Source organism: Artemia sp. Qi Xiang Cuo, chromosome 19 (genome assembly GCF_049724085.1).
Source record: "Artemia sp. Qi Xiang Cuo chromosome 19, ASM4972408v1, whole genome shotgun sequence".
Taxonomy (NCBI): domain Eukaryota; kingdom Metazoa; phylum Arthropoda; class Branchiopoda; order Anostraca; family Artemiidae; genus Artemia; species Artemia sp. Qi Xiang Cuo.
In genome coordinates, this window is record NC_142812.1 from 37,968,397 (window position 1) to 37,975,355 (window position 6,959).

The window sequence follows — 6,959 nt, forward strand, 5'->3', positions numbered from 1 at the left end:
TGAGACTTGGTACTTTGAAATTATTTTCTACAATAGTGTAACTATCATGTGACTTGGTATTTTGAAATTATTTTCTACAATAGCGTAACTATAATGAGACTTGGTACTTTGAAATTATTTTCTACAATAGAATAACTATCATGTGACTTGGTACTTTGAAATTATTTTCTACAATAGCGTAACTATAATGTGACTTGGTACTTTGAAATTATTTTCTACAATAGCGTAAATATAATGTGACTTGGTACTTTGAAATTATTTTCTGCAATAGCGTAACTATAATGTGACTTGGTACTTTGAAATTATTTTCTACAATAGCGTAACTATCATTTGACTTGGTACTTTAGAATTATTTTCTATAATATCGTAACTATCATGTGATTTGGTACTTTGAAATTATTTTCTATAAAAGCGTAACTATCATGTGAATTGGTACTTTGAAATGATTTTATATAATCAAGTAAATATCATGTGACTTGGTACTTTGAAATTATTTTCTACAATAGCGTAACTATTATGTGACTCGGTACTTTGAAATTATTTTCTATAATAGAGTAACTATCATGTGTGTTGGTACTACAATAGCGTAACTATCATGTAACATGGTACTTTGAAATTATTGTCTAAAAAAGCGTATCTATAATGTGATTTGGTACTTTGAAATTATTTTCTATAATAGCGTAACTATCATGTGAATTGGTACTTTGAAATTATTTTCTACAATAGCGTAACTATAATGTGACATGGTACTTTGAAATTATTTTCTACAATAGCGTAACTATCATGTGAATTGGTACTTTGAAATTATTTTCTACAATAGCGTAACTATAATGTGAGTTGGTACTTTGAAATTATTTTCTACGATAGTGTAACTATCATGTGACTTGGTACTTTGAAATTATTTTCTATAAAAGAGTAACTATAATGTGACTTGGTACTTTGAAATTATTTTCTACAATAGTGTAAATATAATGTGACATGGTACTTTGAAATTATTTTCTAAAAAAACGTAACTGTCATGTGACTTGCTACTTTGAAATTATTTTCTACAAAAGCGTAACTATCATGTGACTTGGTACTTTGAAATTATTTTCTATAATAGAGTAACTATCATATGACTTGGTACTTTGAAATTATTTTCTACAAAAGCGTAACTATCATGTGACTCGGTCCTTTGAAATTGTTTTCTACAATAGCGTAACTAAAATGCGACTTTGTACTTTGAAATTATTTTCTACAATAGCGTAACTATAATGTGACTTGGTACTTTGAAATTATTTTCTATAATAGCGTAACTATCATATGAGTTGGTGCTTTGAAATTATTTTCTATAATAGCGTAACTATCATGTGACTTGGTACTTTGAAATTATTTTCTACAATAGCGTAACTATAATGTGACTTGATAATTTGAAATTATTTTCTACAATAGCGTAACTATCATGTGACTTGATTCTTTGATATTGTTTTCTACAATAGCGTAACTATCATGTGACTTGGTACTTTGAAATTATTTTCTACAATAGCGTAACTATGATGTGACTCGGTACTTTGAAATTATTTTCAACAATAGCGTAACTATCATGTGACTGGGTACTTTGAAATTATTTTCCACAATAGCGTAACTATCATTTCACTTGGTACTTTGATATTATTTTCTATAATAGTGTAACTATCATGTGACTTGGTACTTTGAAATTATTTTCTACAAAAGCGTAACTATCATGTGACATGGTACTGTGAAATTATTTTCTACAAAAGCGTAAATATCAAGTGACTTGGTACTTTGAAATTAGTTTCTACAATAAAGTAACTATCATGTGACGTGGTACTTTGAAATTATTTTCTACAATAGCTTAACTATCATGTGACTTGGTACTTTGAAATTATTTTCTACAAAAGCCTAACTATCATGTGACATGGCACTTTGAAATTATTTCCTACAATAGCGTAACTATCATGTGACTTGGTACTTTGAAATTATTTTCAACAATAGCGTAACTATCATGTGACTTGTTAATTTGAAATTATTTTATACAATAGCGTAACTATCATGTGACTTTGTACTTTGAAATTATGTTCTATAATAGCGTAACTATCATGTGACTTGGTAATTTGAAATTATTTTCTATAAGAGCTTAAATATCATGTGACTTGATACTTTGAAATTATTTTCTACAATAGCGTAACTATCATGTGACATTGTAATTTGAAGTTATTTTCGAGAAGAGCTTAACGATCCTTTGAGGTTGGACTTTGATATTAGTGTATTTAATAGCGTAACTATCATTTGACTTGGTACTTTTATATTATTTTATATAAAACTTTAACTATCACGTGACTTTGTACTATAAAATTATTTTCTGTAATAGCGTAACTATCATATGACTTGATACTTTGAAATTATGTTATACAATAGAGTAACTATCATGTGAGTTGATACTTTGAAATTATTTTCTACAATATCGTAACTATTATATGACTTGGTTGTTTGAAATTATTTTTTACAATAGCGTAACTATAATGTGACTTGCTACTTTGAAATTATTTTCTACAATAGCGTAACTATCATGTGACATGGTACTTTGAAATTATTTTCTATAATAGCGTAACTATTATGTGACTTGGTACTTTGAAATTATTTTCTACAAAAGCGTAACTATCATGTGACTTGGTACTTTGAAATTATTTTCTACAAAAGCGTAACTATCATGTGACATGGTACTTTGAAATTATTTTCTACAATAGCGTAACTATCATGTGACTTGGTAGTTTGAAATTATTTTCAACAATAGAGTAACTATAATGTGACTTGATACTTTGAAATTATTTTCTACAATAGCGTAACTATAAAGTGACTTGGTACTTTGAAATTATTTTCTAGAATAGCGTAACTATCATGTGACTTGGTACTTTGAAATTATTTTCTACAAAAGTGTAACTATCATGTGACTTGGTACTTTGAAATTATTTTCTACAATAGCGTAACTATAATTTGACTTGGTACTTTGAAATTATTTTCTACAAAATAGTAACTATCATGTGACTTGGTACTTTGAAATTATTTTCTAAAAAAGAGTAACTATAATGCGACTTGGTACTTTTAAATTATTTTCTACAATAGTGTAACTATCATGTGACTTGGTACTTTGAAATTATTTTCTAGAAAAGAGTAACTATCATGCGACTTGGTACTTTGAATTTATTTTCTACAATAGAGTAACTATAATGTGACTTGGTACTTTGAAATTATTTTCTACAATAGCGTATCTATAATGTGACTTGGTACTTTGAAATTATTTTCTAAAATAGAGTAACTATCATGTGACTTGGTACTTTGAAATTATTTTCTACAAAAGCGTAACTATCATGTGACTTGGTAGTTTGAAATTATTTTCTATAATAGCGTAACTATCATGTCACTTGGTACTTTGAAATTATTTTCTACAATAGCGTAACTATAATGTGACTTGGTACTTTGAAATTATTTTCTACAATAGCGTAGCTATAATGTGACTTGGTACTTTGAAATTATTTTCTAAAATAGCGTAACTATCATGTGACATGGTACTTTGAAATTATTTTCTAGAAAAGCGTAACTATCATGTGACTTGGTACTTTGAAATTATTTTCTAAAATAGCGTAACTATCATGTGACTTGGTACTTTGAAATTATTTTCTAAAATAGCGTAAATATAATGTGACTTGGTACTTTGAAATTATTTTCTACAATATCGTAACTATCATGTGACTTGGTACTTTGAAATTATTTTCTATAATAGCGTAACTATAATGTGACTTGGTATTTTGAAATTATTTTCTATAATAGCGTAACTATCATGTGAGTTGGTACTTTGAATTTATTTTCTATAAAAGCTTAACTATCATGTGACTTGGTACTTTGAAATTATTTTCTATAATCGCGTAACTATCATGTGACTTGGTACTTTGAAATTATTTTCTACAATAGCGTAACTATAATGTGACTTGGTACTTTGAAATTATTTTCTATAATACTGTAACTATCATGTGTGTTGGTACTTTGAAATTATTTTCTAGAATAGCGTAACTATCATGTAACATGGTACTTTGAAATTATTTTCTACAAAAGCGTATCTATAATGTGACTTGGTACTTTGAAATTATTTTCTAGAATAGAGTAACTATAATGTGATTTGGTACTTTGAAATTATTTTCTACAATAGCGTAACTATAATGTGACATGGTACTTTGAAATTATTTTCTACAATAGCGTAACTATCATGTGAATTGGTACTTTGAAATTATTTTCTACAATAGCGTAACTATAATGTGAGTTGGTACTTTGAAATTATTTTCTACGATAGTGTAACTATCATGTGACTTGGTACTTTGAAATTATTTTCTACAAAAGCGTAACTATAATGTGACATGGTACTTTGAAATTATTTTCTACAATAGCGTAACTATAATGTGACATGGTACTTTGAAATTATTTTCTACAATAGTTTAACTATAATGTAACTTGGTACTTTGAAATTATTTTCTACAAAAACGTAACTATCATGTGACTTTCTACTTTGAAAGTATTTTCTACAATATAGTAACAATCTTGTGACTTGGTAGTTTGAAATTATTTTCTATAATAGAGTAACTATCATGTTACTAGGTACTTTGAAATTATTTTCAACAAAAGCGTCACTATCATGTGACTTGGTACTTTAAAATTATTTTCTATAATAACATAACTACAATGCGACTTGGTACTATGAAATTATTTTCTACAATTGCGTAACTATAATGTGACTTGGTACTTTGAAATTATTTTCTATAATAGCGTAACTATCATGTGACTTGGTACTTTGAAATTATTTTCTACAATAGCGTAACTATAATACGACTTGGTACTTTGAAATTATTTTCTACAATAGTGTAACTATCATGTGACTTGGTACTTTGAAATTATTTTCTAAAAAAGCGTAACTATAATGTGACTTGGTACTTTGAAATTATTTTCTACAATAGTGTAACTATAATGTGACTTGGTACTTTGAAATTATTTTCTACAATGGCGTAGCTATAATGTGACTTGGTACTTTGAAATTATTTTCTACAATAGCGTAACTATCATGTGACTTGGTACTTTGAAATTATTTTCTACAATAGCTTAACGATCATGTGAATTTGTACTTTGAAATTATTTTATATTAGAGCGTAACTATACTGTCATTTGGTACTTTGAAATTATTTTCTACAATATCGTAACTATAATGTGACTTGGTACTTTGAAATTATTTTCTAAAAAAGTGTAGCTATAATGTGACTTGGTAATTTTAAATTATTTTCTAAAATATCGTAACTATAATGTGACTTGGTTCTTTGAAATTATTTTCTATTATAGCGTAACTATCTTGTGAGTTGGTACTTTGATATTATTTTCTATAATAGCGTAACTATCATGTGACTTGGTACTTTGAAATTATTTTCTAAAATAGCGTAACTATCATGTGACTTAGTACTTTGAAATTATTTTCTACAATAGCGTAACTATAATGTGACTTGGTACTTTGAAATTATTTTCTACAATAGTGTAACTATCATGTGACTTGGTACTTTGAAATTATTTTCTACAATAGAGTAACTATCATGTGACATGGTACTTTGAAATTATTTTCTACAATAGCTTTCCTATAATGTGTCTTGGTACTTTGAAATTATATTCTATAATAGCGTAACTATCATGTGAATTCGTACTTTGAAATTATTTTCTACAATAGCGTAACTATAATGTGACTTGTTACTTTGAAATTATTTTCTACAATAGCGTAACTATAATGTGACTTGGTACTTTGAAATTATTTTCTACAATAGCGTAAATATCATGTGACTTGGTACTTTGAAATTATTTTCTACAATAGTGTAACTATCATGTGACTTGGTACTTTGAAATTATTTTCTAGAATAGCGTAACTATAATGTGACATGGTACTTTGAAATTATTTTCTACAATAGCGTAACTATAATGTGACTTGGTACTTTGAAATTATTTTCTACAATAGTGTAACTATAATGTGACTTGGTACTTTGAAATTATTTTCTACAAAAACGTAACTATCATGTGACTTGGTACTTTGAAATTATTTTCTACAAAAGCGTAACTATCATGTGACTTGGTAGTTTGAAATAATTTTCTATAATAGCGTAACTATCATGTGACCTGGTACTTTGAAATTATTTTTGTAGAAAATAATTTCAAAGTACCAAGTCACATGATAGTTACGCTATTATATAAAATAATTTAAAAGTACAAAGTCACATTATAGTTACGCTATTTTAGAAAATAATTTCAAAGTACCAAGTCAATTGATAGGTACGCTTTTGTAGAAAATAATTTCAAAGTGCCATGTCACATGATAGTTACGCTTTTGTAGAAAATAATTTCAAAGTACCAAGTCACATGATAGTTACGCTTTTGTAGAAAATAAGTTCAAAGTAACAAGTCATATGATAGTTACACTATTGTAGAAAATAATTTCAAAGTACCAAGTCACATGAGTGTTACGCTATTGTAGAAAATAATTTCAAAGTACCAAGTCACATGATAGTTACGCTATTGTAGAAAATAATTTCAAAGTACCAAGTTACATGATAGTTACGCTATTGTAGAAAATAATTTCAAAGTAACAAGTCACAGGATAGTTACTGTAATATAGAAAATAAATTCAAAGTACCAAGTCACATGATAATTACGGTATTGTAGAAAATAATTTCAAAGTACCAAGTCACATGATAGTTACGCTATTGTAGAAAATAATTTCAAAGTACCATGTCACATGATAGTTAGGCTTTGTAGAAAATAATTTCAAAGTACCAAGTCACATGATAGTTAAGCTATTGTAGAAAATAATTTCAAAGTACCAAGTCACATTATAGTTACGCTATTGTAGAAAATAATTTCAAAGTACCAAGTCACATGATAGT